This window comes from Salvelinus alpinus, chromosome 7, assembly GCF_045679555.1.
Source record: "Salvelinus alpinus chromosome 7, SLU_Salpinus.1, whole genome shotgun sequence".
Classification (NCBI taxonomy): domain Eukaryota; kingdom Metazoa; phylum Chordata; class Actinopteri; order Salmoniformes; family Salmonidae; genus Salvelinus; species Salvelinus alpinus.
This window is the reverse complement of record NC_092092.1, coordinates 44,242,058-44,260,875: the sequence shown is the minus strand read 5'-3', so window position 1 is coordinate 44,260,875 and position 18,818 is coordinate 44,242,058.

Sequence of the window (18,818 nt, the reverse complement as noted above, 5' to 3'; positions counted from 1 at the left end):
ATTAATTTTATATCTTTTGCTGGTTTTTGCGAATGCTATCTATGCGGTGAATAAATGCGGTTGTGTGTTTGGCTATTGTGGTAAGCTAATATAATGCTATATTGTGTTTTTGCTGTAAAACACTTAAAAAATCGGAAATATTGGCTGGATTCACAAGATGTTTATCTTTCATTTGCTGTACACCATGTATTTTTATAAATGTTTTATGATGAGTATTTATGTATTTCACGTTGCTCTCTGTAATTATTCTGGCTGCTTTGGTGATATTTTTGATGGTAGCTGCAATGTAAAACTATGATTTATACCTCAAATATGCACATTTTCGAACAAAACATACATTTATTGTATAACATGTTATAAGACTGTCATCTGATGAAGTTGTTTCTTGGTTAGTGACTAATTATATCTCTATTTGGTCGGTTTTGTGATAGCTACCTATGCGGTAGAAACATGGTGAAAATATGCGGTTGAGTCTTTGGCTATTGTGGTTAGCTAATAGAAATACATATTGTGTTTTCGCTGTAAAACATTTTAAAAATCGGAAATGATGGCTGGATTCACAAGATGTTTATCTTTCATTTGCTGTATTGGACTTGTGATTTCATGATATTTATATGCTACTATTTACTTGTGGCGCTATGCTAGTCAGCTTTTACTGATGAGGATGCTCCCGGATCCTGGAAGGGTGTTAAGTAAAGGTTAAAAAAAATACTCCATGAACAAATTCTGCATTTCAGGAAGTACCCCTGGTGCACTGTTCAATTATTTAGCCATTTATTTTTGGATTAAAACTCTAAATGTGTCCCACTGCCCTCACTGCTTTCATGTGTTTCAAACATGAGCTTGTCCAAAGATTGGGACTTGATGACAGTTGCTATCCATTGGAGGACTGCGATTGGTTGCCAAAATTGTTGGTGTGGGGATGTTTGCAAAATATTCGTAATATCCCTTAGTTACTGTTGCTAGCTCAGTCATACTGAGCCAAAACCATGGATTATATATATTTTTTTTTTATTACACTCATATAGCAGTCAATAGAAACTAAAATCCATGAACACACAAGATGTTAATATGGGCTATTGTCAGCCCTTTCCTGGGTAGCTTATCAGAGATAGACATAATATTGTCCATAAGATTGTCCCTTGAGATCGTTTTATTTCTCTGTCATTGTTGTCATGTGTTCAGATTCAGATCTGATGTCCTCTCTCAATGACTTACAGATCGCTGTCATCTTGCCGTTCTCCTGTTTATACTCATCGAGATGACCCTGGGAGAACTGCAAACTGTTCTTCAGGTCCTGTACCTCTCTGGCCAGGTCGTCCATGCTTTTATTAGTTGACTTGACCAGTATTTGGACAAAACACTTGAAGCAATTTTCTTGTTTTCTTGTTGTTGTTACAACTGCTTGTAGAACTATTTTTGTTTGCTTCAAAAATCATTCACCTGTGGGCCTCCCGGGTGGCGCAGTGGCCTAGGGCACTGCATCGCAGCGCTAGCTGCGCCACCAGAGACTCTGGGTTCACGCCCAGGCTCAGCCGGCTGCGACCTGGAGGTCCGTGGGGAGACGCACAATTGGCCTAGCGTCGTCCGGGTTAGGGAGGGTTTGGCCGGTAGGGATATCCTTGTCTCAGTGAAATGCTTGTGTTTCTAGTTCCAACAGTGCAGTAATATCTAACAATTCACAACAATACACACAAACCTAAAAGTAAAATAATGGAATTAAGGAATATAAATATTAGAATGAGCAATGTCGGAGTGGAGACACTCTAGACCCAAACTGCTACAGACCTATATCTATCCTACCCTGCCTTTCTAAGGTCTTCGAAAGTAAAGTTAACAAACAGATTACCGACCATTTTGAATCCCACTGTACCTTCTCCGCTATGCAATCTGGTTTCAGAGCTGGTCATGGGTGCACCTCAGCCACGCTCAAGGTCCTAAACGATATCATAACCGCCATCGATAAGAGACATTACTGTGCAGCCGTATTCATCGACCTGGCTAAGGTTTTCGACTCTGTCAATCACAACATTCTTATTGGCAGACTCAACAGCCTTGGTTTCTCAAGTGATTGCCTCACCTGGCCACACCACTACTTCTCTGATAGAGTTTAGTGTGTCAAATCGGAGGGCCTGTTGTCCGGACCTCTGGCAGCCTCTATGGGGGTGCCACAGGGTTCAATTCTCAGGCCGACTCTCTTCTCTGTATACATCAATGATGTTGCTCTTGCTGCTGGTGAGTCTTTGATCCACCTCTACGCAGACAACACCATTCTGTGGCCCTTCTTTGGACACTGGGTTAACTAACCTCCAGATGAGCTTCAATGCCATTCAATGCCATCCTTCCGTGGCCTCCAACTGCTCTTAAATGCGAGTAAAACTAAATGCATGCTCTTCAACCGATCGCTGCACGCACCCGCCCGCCCGTCCAGCATCACAACCCTGGACGGTTCTGACTTAGAATATGTGGACAACTAAAAATACCTAGGTGTCTGGTTAGACTGTAAACTCTCCTTCCAGACTCACATTAAGCATCTCCAATCCAAAATTAAATCTAGAATCGGCTTCCTATTTCGCAACAAAGCATCCTTCACTCATGCTGCCAAACATACCCTTGTAAAACTGACCATCCTACCAATCCTCGACTTCGGCGTTGTCATTTACAAAATAGCCTCCAACACTCTACTCAACAAATTGGATATAGTCGATCACAGTGCCATCCGTTTTGTCACCAAAGCCCCATATACTAACCACCACTGCAACCTGTATGCTCTCGTTGGCTGGCCCTCGCTTCATACTCGTCGCCAAACCCACTGGCTCCAGGTTATCTACAAGTCTCTGTTTGGTAAAACCCCACCTTAGACTCTTATCTCCCTAACAAGCTTTAAGCACCAGCTGTCAGAGCAGCTCACAAGTCACTGCACCTGTACATAGCCCATCTGTAAATAGCCCATCCAACTACCTCATCCACATACTGTGTTTATTTATTTATGTTGCTCCTTTGCACCCCAGTATCTCTACTTGCACATTCATCTTCTGCACATTCTTCCATTCCAGTGTTTAATTGCTATATTGTAATTACTTCACCATCATGGCCTATTTATTGCCTTACCTCCCTTATCCTATATCATTTGCACATGCTGTATACAGAGTTTTTCTTATGTGTTGTTGTATGTGTCGAACTGCTTTGCTTTATCTTGGTGTCACACCCTGGCCTTAGTATTCTTTGTTTTCTTTATTATTTTAGTTAGGTCAGGGTGTGACATGGGGAATGTTTGTGTTTTGTCTCGTCTTGGGTGGTTATATGGTAAAGGGGGTGTTGGGTTTAGTGTATGGGGTTGTGTTTAGTGAATGTGTCTAGGTATGTCTATGGTTGCCTGAGTGGTTCTCAATCAGAGACAGCTGTCTTTCATTTGTCTCTGATTGGGAGCCATATTTAAGGCAGCCATAGGCATTATGCGTTTGTGGGTAATTGTCTATGTCATTGTGTAGTGGTCAGTGTCAGCACCATTTGTTTATATAGCTTCACGGTCGTCAGTTTGTTGTTTTGTTTCGTTCGTTGTTCGTCTCTCTAATAAAAGAGAATGTATTTTTCACACGCTGCGTTTTGGTCCTCTCTTCCAAGTCAAGACGATCGTGACACTTGGCCTGGTCGGAGTTGCAAATGAGAACCTGTTCTCAACTAGCCTACCTGGTTAAATAAAGGTGAATTTAAAAAATGAAAATAAAAAAGCTGTGGATGTCATCATTCCACTCTGCCACATGGAAATGTTTGAAAAATCCATGTAATGTTGAAAATAACACTTAATGTAGACACAGTATCCAATTTAATTTGGAGGAAGATGCGAAATACATGAAAAAAAAGTTACACTTGCCCTGTTTGCAACTGTACTAACTTTCACTTATTTTGAACTTTCATATGCCTCACCTTGGTTCATTGTACTCCATTGCTGCGTCTAAGAAGCCAACAAGCAGACAAGATATCGCCGAAGAGTTCATCAAGTTCCTATCAAATGCTAGTCAGCAATGGAGCTTAGAGAGGGAAAGAGCAAATGTTTATTTTTCAAATTCTTCCAGGTTTGCTCTAGCTGCTCCCATCATCCCGCCTCTAATCTGTAGGTATCTGGCGTGTACTTGACAAATACATTTGATTATTTTCTATGGGTATAGAAGCCCGAGTTTCACCCTGAATGCTGCAAGGGGGATGGGGGTCTGTGGATGCTCGACTCCAATGCTGACACGACACTATTCCTGAAAGAGCTGCTGCAAAATGTTACAGTAATTGTAAAGATTTATATCAATAGGAAAAAGCTGACTAAGCGGCACGGCTATCAGATCTGACAGACAATGTGTGTCGGAATGTTGCCTGCCACACTAAAGTCCTGCTTGACCAGGTTTAGCCCAAATGATCTCCGTCGTACTGACCTTAGTCATCATTCCTCCTCTTCCTTATGCAACCTAGTGTTTACATTCTAGTAAAACAACACGGGCAACACCGCAACAATTCCATCGATGTGCGATCTTAAGAGGTTTTGACATTCTTTAAAGGCATTGCTGTAGGAGTTACATACTCTATGGACTATCAAGGATAGCCTTTAAGAGAAACATTAGTCCACTGTTGATACAATCCCAAAATGTTTTCCATGTCAGCAGCCAAGTTCTCAAGATATTGGACTTTGAAGAAGAAAGTGACACCGGCCACATCAGCACGATGATGCAAAATGCAAATGCAAAATAACTTGACTGCTGACATGCAAAACATTGAGACTGGATCAACAATGGACTGATTTTGAAAAAATACCAGAATATCAAGGTTCCCTTTAACAACTTCAGGTCCTCCTTTGCCTGAAAGGTTGGAAATCTGACAGATCTTGCCAGATGTTCGATAGCTTAAAACTGTTTGCACAGTGTCACAGTGGCCTTAAGACTGTAAAGGTATTGAACAGCATAGTGTGTCAATGTATAATAGTGTTTCAAAGTGTGTCAGTGTGTTAAAGTAAGTTCTGCATGGAACAGAGGACCAGGAAATTAACTATTTTCTGTTGATTTGTGTGGGAGCACCATCCCACACAGTGTTGTTTCTATTTGTGTATTTGCTGTGGTTGCTGTATTTGCTGGCGGTTGCATTCCCTTGAAAGAGCAGTTAGACAGCCAGGCTGGAGCACAAATTTAAAAATGTTCAAGCCTTCTCTTCCTCAGAAGATCATTGAAAAGAAAAATAATGATTTGTATATTCTCGTACACTTTCAAAAGTTTGCTCGTCCCCCTAGAGGCAGATAATTGAAAGTAAAATTAGAATAACTATCCTGGCTGTAGTGCAGTAATCTCAGAGTTAAACATCTACCTCAGATATTCCATCCTTTGAATTTCGAGCAGACTTCGGCTGGAAACATCTGCTTTTCTTATAATGGAAATCAGAAGTGTTTAAGTAATTCCATCTCATCCCTCCCCTTTCAGTGCACTCTCAAATGACTAATGGAATGAAGTTTGGACTCTTACTTCTAGAGCCTCAGTAGTTTTACCAGCTAGGACAAGTGAATCTGAAGAAATTCTTCTCTGGGCTTGCATCATGGAAAATAGCTCTCAATCCAGCAGTCAACAGGCTCTATGGAAAGATGTGAGTTTTAATTGCATTCTTTTGTACTACTTGTTCATACTCTACCGACTGTAGAATATGGTTAGGATTAGGAGATGTTGGTAATAAGTGGCAATTAATTCAATATCTTCATTGAATTAATACATATCTTGATGCTTTTTTTTATTTTTTTTATTTCACCTTTATTTAACCAGGTAGGCTAGTTGAGAACAAGTTCTCATTTGCAACTGCGACCTGGCCAAGATAAAGCATAGCAGTGTGAACAGACAACACAGAGTTACACATGGAGTAAACAATAAACAAGTCAATAACATGGTAGAAAAAAAAGAGAATCTATATACAATGTGTGCAAAAGGCATGAGGTAGGCAATAAATCGAATAATTACAATTTAGCAGATTAACACTGGAGTGATAAATCATCAGATGATCATGTGCAAGAAGAGATACTGGTGTGCAAAAGAGCAGAAAAGTAAATAAATAAAGCAGTATGGGGGGTGAGGTAGGTAAATTGGGTGGGTAGTTTACAGATGGACTATGTACAGCTGCAGCGATCGGTTAGCTGCTCGGATAGCAGATTTTTAAAGTTGTTGAGGGAGATAAAAGTCTCCAACTTCAGAGATTTTTGCAATTCGTTCCAGTCGCAGGCAGCAGAGAACTGGAAGGAAAGGCGTCCAAATGAGGTTTTGGCTTTAGGGATGATCAGTGAGATACACCTGCTGGAGCGCGTGCTGCGGGTGGGTGTAGCCATCGTGACCAGTGAACTGAGATAAGGCGGCACTTTACCTAGCATAGCCTTGTAGATGACCTGGAGCCAGTGGGTCTGACGACGAACATGTAGCGAGGGCCAGCCGACTAGGGCATACAGGTCGCAGTGGTGGGTCGTATAAGGTGCTTTAGTAACAAAACGAATGGCACTGTGATAAACTGCATCCAGTTTGCTGAGTAGAGTATTGGAAGCTATTTTGTAGATGACATCGCCGAAGTCGAGGATCGGTAGGATAGTCAGTTTTACTAGGGTAAGTTTGGCGGCGTGAGTGAAGGAGGCTTTGTTGCGGAATAGAAAGCCGATTCTTGATTTGATTTTACATTTACATTTACATTTACATTTAAGTCATTTAGCAGACGCTCTTATCCAGAGCGACTTACAAATTTTGGATTGGAGATGTTTGATATGAGTCTGGAAGGAGAGTTTGCAGTCTAGCCAGACACCTAGGTACTTATAGATGTTCACATATTCTAGGTCGGAGCCGTCCAGGGTGGTGATGCTAGTCGGGCGTGCGGGTGCAGGCAGCGAACGGTTGAAAAGCATGCATTTGGTTTTACTAGCGTTTAAGAGCAGTTGGAGGCCACGGAAGGAGTGTTGTATGGCATTGAAGCTCGTTTGGAGGTTAGATAGCACAGTGTCCAAGGAAGGGCCGGAACTATATAGAATGGTGTCGTCTGCGTAGAGGTGGATCAGGGAATCGCCCGCAGCAAGAGCAACATCATTGATGTATACAGAGAAAAGAGTCGGCCCGAGAATTGAACCCTGTGGTACCCCCATAGAGACTGCCAGAGGACCGGACAACATGCCCTCCGATTTGACACACTGAACTCTGTCTGCAAAGTAGTTGGTGAACCAGGCAAGGCAGTCATTAGAAAAACCGAGGCTACTGAGTCTGCCGATAAGAATATGGTGATTGACAGAGTCGAAAGCCTTGGCCAGGTCGATGAAGACGGCTGCACAGTAATGTCTTTTATCGATGGCGGTTATGATATCGTTTAGTACCTTAAGCGTGGCTGAGGTGCACCCGTGACCGGCTCGGAAACCGGATTGCACAGCGGAGAAGGTACGGTGGGATTCGAGATGGTCAGTGATCTGTTTGTTGACTTGGCTTTCGAAGACCTTAGATAGGCAGGGCAGGATGGATATAGGTCTGTAACAGTTTGGGTCCAGGGTGTCTCCCCCTTTGAAGAGGGGGATGACCGCGGCAGCTTTCCAATCCTTGGGGATCTCAGATGATACGAAGGAGAGGTTGAACAGGCTGGTAATAGGGGGTGCGACAATGGCGGCGGACAGTTTCAGAAATAGGGGGTCCAGATTGTCAAGCCCAGCTGATTTGTATGGTTCCAGGTTTTCCAGCTCTTTCAGAACATCTGCTATCTGGATTTGGGTAAAGGAGAAGCTGGGGAGGCTTGGGCGAGTAGCAGCGGGGGGGGCGGGGCTGTTGGCCAAGGTTGGAGTCGCCAGGAGGAAGGCATGGCCAGCCATTGAGAAATGCTTGTTGAAGTCTTCGATTATCACGGATTTATCGGTGGTGACCGTGTTACCTAGCCTCAGTGCAGTGGGCAGCTGGGAGGAGGTGCTCTTGTTCTCCATGGACTTTACAGTATCCCAGAACTTTTTGGAGTTAGAGCTACAGGATGCAAATTTCTGCTTGAAAAAGCTGGCCTTTGCTTTCCTGACTGACTGCGTGTATTGGTTCCTGACTTCCCTGAACAGTTGCATATCGCGGGGGCTCTTCGATGCTATTGCAGTTCGCCACAGGATGTTTTTGTGCTGGTCGAGGGCAGTCAGGTCTGGAGTGAACCAAGGGCTATATCTGTTCTTGGTTCTGCATTTTTTGAACGGAGCATGCTTGTCTAATATGGTGAGGAAGTAACTTTTAAAGAATGACCAGGCATCCTCAACTGACGGGATGAGGTCAATATCCTTCCAGGGTACCCGGGCCAGGTCGATTAGAAAGGCCTGCTCGCAGAAGTGTTTTAGGGAGCGTTTGACAGTGATGAGGGGTGGTCGTTTGACCGCGGACCCGTGGCGGATACAGGCAATGAGGCAGTGATCGCTGAGATCTTGATTGAAGACAGCAGAGGTGTATTTGGAGGGCAGGTTGGTCAGGATAATGTCTATTAGGGTGCCCATGTTTACGGATTTAGGGTTGTACCTGGTGGGTTCCTTGATGATTTGTGTGAGATTGAGGGCATCAAGCTTGGATTGTAGGACTGCCGGGGTGTTAAGCATATCCCAGTTTAGGTCACCTAACAGAACAAACTCTGAAGCTAGATGGGGAGCGATCAATTCACAGATGGTGTCCAGGGCACAGCTGGGAGCTGAGGGGGGTCGGTAGCAGGCGGCAACAGTGAGAGACTTATTTCTGGAGAGATTAATTTTTAAAATTAGAAGTTCGAACTGTTTGGGCATAGACCTGGAAAGTATGACAGAACTTTGCAGGCTATCTCTGCAGTAGATTGCAACTCCTCCCCCTTTGGCAGTTCTATCTTGACGGAAAGTGTTATAGTTGGGTATGGAAATCTCCGAATTTTTGGTGGCCTTCCTAAGCCAGGATTCGGACACGGCAAGGACATCAGGGTTGGCAGAGTGTGCTAAAGCGGTGAGTAAGGCAAACTTAGGGAGGAGGCTTCTGATGTTGACATGCATGAGGCCAAGGCTTTTTCGATCACAGAAGTCAACAAATGAGGGTGTCTGGGGACATGCAGGGCCTGGGTTTACCTCCACATCACCCGAGGAACAGAGGAGTAGTAGGATGAGGGTGCGGCTAAAGGCTATCAAAACTGGTCGCCTAGAGCGTTGGGGACAAAGAATAAAAGGAGCAGATTTATGGGCGTGGTAGAATAGATTCTGGGCATAATGTGCAGACAGGGGTATGGTGGGGCGCGGGTACAGCGGAGGCAAGCCCAGGCACTGGGTGATGATAAGAGAGGTTGTATCTCTGGACATGCTAGTCTCAATGGGTGAGGTCACCGCATGTGTGGGGGGTGGGACAAAGGAGGTATCAGAGGTACGGAGAGTGGAACTACAGGGTCCATTGCAAACCAAAACAATGATAATGATAACTAGCCTGAACAACAGTATGCAAGGCATATTGATATTTGAGAGAGACATACAATAAGGCATAAAGTGATTGCAGGTCTTGATTGGGAGAGCTAGCTAAAACAACAGGTAAGATAACAGCAGCAATAACAGGGTGCTAGTCTAACACAGCAACAACAGGTAAAAATGGCGACGACTAGGCAGAGAGGGTCGGATTAACTAGACACAGATCCTGAGTTAAAGCACAGAGCCGACAGATAAAACACAAATAAACAGAATGGAGTACCGTGAATTAATGGACAGTCAAGCATGCATCAGCTATGTAGCCAAGTGATCATAGTGTCCAGGGGGCAGCCGTAGATGGAGCAGGGAGGCCTCCACTAAGCTAGCACGCGGCGTTTAAAGTTAGTAGCCCGGGGGGTGGTGTGCTCAGACGGAGGGGGTCTGCTCAGACGTGGTCGTGTCGACAGAGAATCCAAGCCGGATGGCGAAAGAGAGGTTGTGAATTGTAGAATTGTGTTTGCTAACTGGTGCTAGCTTCGTGGCAGTGGCGCTAGCTGCGCTAGCTGCAATCTAGCTGTGAGGATCAGAAGTAGTGGCTCAGGGATTACGGCAGGAATCCGGCGTTGTTGTCGAGAGACAGTCCGATGCTGGTAAATTGGTGAGTAATATCCAGGCTAATAACAGGGCTGGTGTCTGTGCAGAAGGTAAAAGCTACTAGCAGCGGCAAAAAAATGGCTAAATTAGCTTGTAGCTGATTTAGACCAGTTGTGTTGGATTGGCAGGGCTCTGTGTCGGCAAAAAAAGGTCCAGTCCAATTGGCAAAAGAGGTATTGTAGCCCAAGAATTCGCTGGTAGACCTCTTCGGCTAGCCGGCAGATGGGCCTAGCTCGAGGCTAGCTCAAGGCTAACTGGTGCTTGCTTCGGGACAGAGGTGTTAGCCAGTAGTACATTTACATTTACATTTAAGTCATTTAGCAGACGCTCTTATCCAGAGCGACTTACAAATTGGTGCATTCACCTTATGACATCCAGTGGAACAGCCACTTTACAATAGTGCATCTAAATCTTTTAAGGGGGGGGGGGGGTGAGAAGGATTACTTTATCCTATCCTAGGTATTCCTTAAAGAGGTGGGGTTTCAGGTGTCTCCGGAAGGTGGTGATTGACTCCGCTGTCCTGGCGTCGTGAGGGAGTTTGTTCCACCATTGGGGGGCCAGAGCAGCGAACAGTTTTGACTGGGCTGAGCGGGAACTGTACTTCCTCAGTGGTAGGGAGGCGAGCAGGCCAGAGGTGGATGAACGCAGTAGTAGCCACTCGGTTGCAGCTAGCTAGCTGTGATGATACGGTGTAATTGTCCAGAGCTTGCGTCAGGAATCCGGTGATGTGGTAGAGAAAAAGCAGTCCTATATGCTCTGGGTTGATATCGCGCTTGCAGACTGGCAGGTATTGGCCCGGTATTGAAGCTGGCTGTGTCCGAGTTGAGGGTGAAGACCGCAGCAGTGGCTAACTGACTACTAGCTAGTAGCTAGTTATCTGGCTAGCTTCTGATTGGGGTTACGGTTCTAAAGTATAAAAAATAGCAGGTCCGTACCACATTGGGTGAGGCGGAATGTAGGAATGTATATTCAGTTCCTAGATGGAAAGTGAAATTAAAATATATACGAAATGTATACGAAAAATACGAAGACTATTTACACGGGACAAGACAAGACAACACACGTCCGACTGCTACGCCATCTTGGATTCAAAAAAAGATGGACTTATGGACACATAATCAGTGATGTAACCTGGGGTCATTGGGTGTTATTTTATTGGGTGACGAAAAGATAATGACTGCAATTAAAACGACAACAAATGTCAGTACTTTGCATATTGGGCAAAAACATCCTTTACAGACAAAATAACAATTGCAATTGGTATATTGTGAGTTTTAGGTGGTTTGAGGGGGCTAAAAGATCATTGAGGTGTTAAGATAAATAAAATACATCAGTATTTCAAATTCCTAGAGTTATATCTGACATAACACAGTGACCAAATGTTTGCACTTTGGAATCACAATTAGAATGGGACTTGATATTGGTGTCTGACTGAGTGCTTGGAGTATACTATTTTCCTCATCTTTTCTCTCTACCTTGCCTATCTTCCGTACACTCAAGTTGTACAATTTTACCTTAGCTAGGGGACTTGCTAAATTCCTGTTTTAACCATTTAGCTATTTTATTTTGAATTTTAGTACCCTTGCAGGTACATTTTTGGGGGGGATAAAATATTGAATTTGGCCTTTACTACTACAACCCATAGAAGCACATTGAATTACACATTCATAAATGGAAAAACAGACAGTCCCCCAAAGAATCTCTCATGTGAAGATTGTGTCAATTGTTACAGCAGACTCACTGGGGGAAATATTACGATTCAAAAACCACCTGTGGCATTACATTTCTGAGGAAAATATCCAATAATTAAAAAGTGTGTATTGAATGCAAAGTGGACCACTCTTAGTCCAGTCTTGTGGAATAATTTAAACTAGTCTTGTGGACTAATTCAAATGTTGGGTTCATGTGTGTTACCTTAAGCAAAAATGTCAATCACATTGGATGTACAGTACATTAGCTCTTGCAGTGTTTTCTTTTTTCTTTTGTTTTTTAAAGAATGCCCTCCATCAATCCCTCTCTCTTTCTGTCTCCCTCAGAATAACAAGGGGCAAGATTGTCAACCCTTAAACCCGTTTAACACTGGTCGACTGGCAGTTGTCTGTGTGCACACTCTCTACTCCTTTCACTCTCTTCGGCTCTGCCTCCGCCTCCCCCCACCCCTATCCCTCTGTCTTTCTTTGAACAATTTATATTCTGTGCAGACAGAGCTTTGTCGTCAAGTGAAGTTTCCACTACATACTGTATGCAAGCTGTTGGAGGAGAGAGTAGACTTCGGCCACATTTTCATGATTATAAGGCCTTCTGTTTCCTATCCTCATTGTGAGGAGAGCTAGTGCCTTGGATGTTTATTGCTACTGTTATAGTTCATCACATACAGGGCCTTCTGAACGTATTCAGACCCCTTGACTTTTTCCACACTTTCACGTTACAGCCTTATTCAAACAATTATTAAATCGTCCCCCCCCCCCATCAATCTGCACACAATACCCCATAATAACTAAGGAATAACAGACATTTTTGCTAATTTATTAAACATAGAAAACAGAAATAACACATTTGACATAAGTATTCAGACCTTTTAATCAGTACTTTGTTGAAGCACCTTTGGCAGCGATTACAGCATTGATTATTTTTGGGTATGACGCTACAAGCTTGGCAAACCTGTATTTGGGGAGTTTCTCCCATTCTTCTCTGCAGATCCTCTCAAGCTCTGTCAGGTTGGATGGGGAGCATTTCTGCAGATTTTCTGCTATTTTCAGGTTTCTCCAGAGATGTTTGATTGGGTTCAAGTCCAGGCTCTGCCTGAGCCACTCAAGGATATTCAGAGACTTGTCCCAAAGCCACTCCTGCATTGTCTTGGCTGTGTGCTTATGGTCGTTGTCCTGTTGGAAGGAGAACCTTCGCCCCAGTCTGAGATCCTGAGTGCTATGGAGCAGGTTTTCATCAAGGATCTCTCTGTACTTTGCCCCGTTCATCTTTGCCTCAATCCAGACTCCAGTCCCTGCCGCTGACAAACATCCACACAGCATAATGCTGCCACCACCATGCTTCACTGTAGGGATGGTGCCAGGTTTCCTCCAGATGTGACGCTTGGCATTCAGGTCAGAGAGTTCAATCTTGGTTTCATCAGACCAGAGAATCTTGTTTCTCATGGTCTGAGAGTCTTTAGGTGCCTTTTGGCAAACTCCAAGCGTGCTGTCATGTGCCTTTTACTGAGCAGTGGCTTCCGTCTGGCCACTCTACCATAAGGCCTGATTGGTGGAGTGCTGCAGAGATGGTTGTCCTTCTGGAAGGTTCTCCCATCTCCACAGATGAAATCTAGATTTCTGTCAGAGTGACCGTCAGGTTCTTGGTCACCTCCCTGACCAAGGCCCTTCCCCCCCCCCCGATTGCTAAATTTGGCAGGGCGACCAGCTCTAGGAAGAGTCTTGGTGGTTCCAAACATCTTCAATTGAAGAATGATGGAGGCCACTGTGTTCTTGGAGACCGCAGTAATGTTTTGGTACCCTTCCCCAGATCTGTTCCTCGACACAATCCTGTCTCGGAGGTCTACGGACAATTCCTTCGACCTCATGGCTTGATTTTTGCTCTGATATGCACTGTCAACTGTGGGACCTTATATAGACAGGTGTGTGCCTTTCAAAATCATGTCCAATAAATTGAATTTACCACAGCTGGACTCCAATCAAGTTGTAAAAACATCTCAAGGATGATCAATGAGCTCAATTTCGAGTCTCATAGCAAAGGGTCTGAATACTTATGTAAAATGTCTTAACCTGTTTCTGCTTTGTCATTATGGGGTATTCTGTGTAGATTGCTGCTGATTTAAAAAAAAAAAATAATAATTTAGAATAAGGCTGCAAAATGTGGAAAAGGTCAAGTGGTCTGAATACTTTCTGAAGGCAATGTACATGTGCATTATATGTGCATACTAAAAGTAGGGGTGGAAAGTACTGAAATAGCCTACTCAATTAGAAGTTTTGTTACTTTAATGAAAATGTAAAATTACTGCTGGTGTAAAGAAATGACTAAAGTAAAAGTAAAAAGTAGCTATGATTTACTTTCCAAATAAAAACATTGAGCTTGATAATTAACTGATTTTGCTCAGGTTAGCTTAACGTTTTTACACATTAAAATGAAAAATGAAGAGGAAATTGTATTAATGTACAGTTTAAGTTCATTAATTTAATGAGTTGCAACAAGGCACATCTGTTGTCACATGGACGACGCTGGAGAGACGAAGCAGGTACGAGGAGTAAAACATTTAATAAATAACGGACAAGGAACGAGACAAGAACGGCGTCAGCAAACAAGTAAACAAAGACAAAAGACAATCAATGCAGCAGTGGGGAACAGAGCAAGAGAACTGACAAATATAGGGGAGGAAATAAACAGATTTAATCCAGGTGAGTCCATTATCGCTGACGTGCGTGACGAGGGAGGCAGGTGTGCGTAATAGATGATAGGAGTGAGTGATTCAGGGCAGCCTGGTGCCCTCGAGCACCAGGGGGGGAGAGCGGGCATCCCACCTGGTCGAATCGGCCAAGGCATGGGCGCTGGGCAAGCCGTTTGGTGCATGGGAGCCCAACGAACCACCAGGAGCGTGAGAGCCTGGCGAGCCGGCTGAGGCGTGGAAGCCAGACAATCCGACTGAGGCAAGACGCCTGTCGATCGTGCTGCAGCGAGGGAGCCCGATGACCCGGTGGAGAGTGACGTGGGATGGGAGGCCGCCGCCAAATGAGGCAAGGAAACCTCTTGAGCCAGCCAGGGCATGAAAGCCCGATGGGCTGGCTTACGCACCCCCGGTTCCATCGGCGGCGGAATCCACTCCGACGTCACCAACAACAACAACAACAAAAAACTCCTGGACCGACTGGGCGAACAAGAACTTACGATCCGGCTGAGGCCCGACGTGGGATGGACGTCATCCGAGCCAACTGGGGCAAGGAAACCTCTCGAGTCAGCTAGGGCGTGGAAGCCCAACGAGCTGGCTAGGCACCCTCGGTTCCATCGGCGGCGACCCATAGCCGATGTCACCATACCAACCAGAACGCCAGTACTCCTGGATGCTTCGTATGATGGCTGCTGTATTCTGTCACATGGATGACGCTGGAGAGACGAAGCAGGTACGGGGAGTAAAACATTTAATACATACCGTTATGTATGTGGAATGGAACGAGACAAGAACAGAGACAGCAACAAGTAAACAAAGACAAAAGACAATCAATGCAGCAGTGGGGAACAGAGCAAGAGAACTGACAAATATAGGGGAGGAAATAAACAGATGATGAGTGAGTCCAATATCACTGATGCACGTGACGAGTGAAGGCAGGTGTGCGTGATAGATAATAGGAGTGAGTGATGCAGGGCAGCCTACATCATTTACATATTAAGCTTTTTCTGGCCCCTCAAGCGCCAGAGCGGGAAAGAGCGGGAGCAGGCGTGGCATCTGTATGTAAAAAAATATACTTTTAACATTTGAAAATAAATTTGCATTCTCTTTTTTTTACATGTAAATTAAAAAGAAAACCAAATATTAAAGTACATAAAGAATAAAGTTGCCAGACTTTAACCTCTCTGGGATACGCAAGCGTCCCACATGGCCAACAATTACTATAAAAATTCAACTTTCATGAAATCACACATGCAATACACCAAATTAAAGCTACACTTGTTATGAATCCAGCCAACATGTCAGATTTCAAAAAGGCTTTACAACAAACGATTATGTTAGGTCAGTACATAGTCACAGAAAAACACAGCCATTTTTCCAGCCAAAGAGAGGAGTCACAAAAAGCAGAAATAGAGATAAAATGAATCACTAACCTTTGATGATCATCAGATGAAACTCATAGGACTTCATGTTACACAATACATGTATGTTTTGTTTAATAAAGTTCATATTTATATCCCAAAATCTCAGTTTACATTGGCGCGTTACGTTCAGTAATGTTTTGCTTTCAAAACACCCGGTGATTTTGCAGAGAGCCACATCAATTTACAGAAATACTCATCATAAATGTTGATGAAAATACAAGTGTTATGCATGGAACTTTAGATAAACTTCTCCTTAATGCAACCGCTGTGTCAGATTTCAAAAAAGCTTTACCGAAAAAGCACACCATGCAATAATCTGAGTGCTCAGAGCCCAAACAGGCCATACAGATATCCGCCATGTTGTCGAGTCAACAAAGTCAGAAATAGCATTATAAATAATCACTTACCTTTGATGATCTTCATCAGAATGCACTCCCAGGAATCCCAGTTCCACAATAAATGTTTGATTTGTTCGATAAAATCCATAATTTATGTCCAAATAACTCCTTTTTGTTCGCACGTTTAGTACAGGGCAGGTCCAGGCGAAAAGTCATATTACAGTTCGTAGAAACATGCCAAACTAAGTATAGAATCAATCTTTAGGATGTTTTTATCATAAATCTTCAATAATGTTCCAACCGGAATAATGTTCCATTGTCTGTAGAATTGCAATGGAACGCAAGCTACCTCTCACGTGAATGCGCGTGACCAGCTCATGCCACTCTGGCAGACCTCTGACTCATTCAGCTCCCATTCCCCCCTCCTTCACAGTAGAAGCATCAAACAAGGTTCTAAAGACTGTTGACATCTAGTGGAAGCCTTAGGAAGTGCAATATGACCCCATTTCCACTGTATCTTCGATAGGCAGAGTTGAAAAACTACAAACCTCAGATTTCCCACTTCCTGGTTGGATTTTTTCTCAGGTTTATGTCTGCCATATGAGTTCTGTTATACTCACAGACATCATTCAAACAGTTTTAGAAACGTCAGAGTGTTTTCTATCCAAATATACTAATTACAAGCATATTCTAGCTTTTAGGACTGAGTAGCAGGCAGTTTACTCTGGGCACCTTTTTATCCAAGCTACTCAATACTGCCCCCCTGTCCCAAAGAAGTTAATATAACATAAATGAATAGCTCAGAATTGTTTTGCTTCATTCACTGAAAACAACTACCACTTATTAGAGACAGGATTCTGTTTGAGGGAGGGGGGTTCTACTAAGCTACTATATGGAATTGTTTTAAGATAGCTAAATGATCCTTGGTAAATGACTATTTGATTTAGAATTTCAGGACCACTTTATCCCGGGCTGTATCACAACCGGACGTGATCAGGAGTCCCATAGGGCGGCACACAATTGGCCCAGCATCGTCCGGGTTAGGGAAGGGTTTGGTCGGGGTAGGCCGTCATTGTAAAATAAGAATTTGTTCTTTACTGACTTTTCTAGTTAAATCAAAGTTAAATAAAAAATATACACTACCGTTCAAAACTTTGGGGTCACTTAGAAATGTCAAATTTTTTGTCCATTAAAATAACATTAAATTGATCATAAATACAGTGTAGACATGTTTTATGTAAATTACTATTCTAGTTTGATTTTTAATAGAATATCTACATAGGCGTACAGAGGCCCATTATCAGCAACCATCACTCCTGTGTTCCAATGACACGTTGTGTTAGCTAATCCAAAAAGTTTATCATTTTAAAAGGCTGATCGTTCATTAGAAAACCCTTTTGCAATTATGTTAGCTGAAAACTGTTGTCCTGATTAAAGAGGCAATAAAACTGTCCTTCTTTAGACTAGTTGAGTATCTGGAGCATCAGCATTTGTGGGTTTGAGTACAGGCTCAAAATGGTCAGAAACAAAGAACTTTCTCCTGAAACTCGTCAGTCTATTCTTGTTCTGAGAAATGAAGGCTATTCCATGCGAGAAATTGCCAAGACACTGAAGATCTTGTACAACGCTGTGTACTACTCCCTTCACAGAACAGCTCAAACTGGCCTTAACCAGAATTGAAAGAGGAGTGGGAGGCCCCGGTGCACAACTGAGAAAGAGGACAAGTACATTTGAGTGTCTAGTTTCAGAAACAGACACCTCAGAAGTCCTCAACTGGCAGCTTCATTACATAGTAACCACAAAACACCTGTCTCAACGTCAACAGTGAAGAGGCGACTCCGGGATGCTGGCCTTAGGCAGAGTTGCAAAGAAAAATCCATATCTCAGACTGGCCAATAAAAAGAAAAGATTTAGATGGGTAGAAGAACACAGACACTGGACAGAGGAACTCTGCCTAGGAGGCCAGCATCCCGGAGTCGGCTCTTCACTGTTGACGTTGAGACTGGTGTTTTGCGGGTACTATTTCATGAAGCTGCCAAGGCCGATATCGGCGGATGGGGTGGATTGAGATGCAGTCCATGCAAAAACTGATATCTCTAGCTTAAACAGACTGATTATTATTATTATTATTTATTATTATTTATTTTTTATTATGATAATTGGTTCCATGGGGGCATGGACATCAACTCTAGGGGGTATTAATGCACACAGCTTTTGCTCAATACATTTTTCTTACGACTACCGCACTGTTTAAAGTCCCCAGTATTAATAGTATAAACACTATAATAAGACATCCATTGCAGATCAGACTTTGAAAGACTAAGCTGTCTATCACACACCCCTGATTTTGCGCTTCAGCACCATTGAGAGCAGTTGAATTTGTTGTTTTCTTTTTGGTGTCACCATGGCTAGCAATAACATTTAAAAAAAAGTATATTTAATGCACATGACTGTGGAAAAATCAGAGCTGTGCCCATGGTAATCTCGTAAACAATTCATGTGCTAATGCCCGGCTATTAAAAGGGACAGGCAGCTATTTGAGACTCGCCGTTTAATTGAAGTTTTAGAGTACTTCAGACTCCAGAAATAAACATGTATAA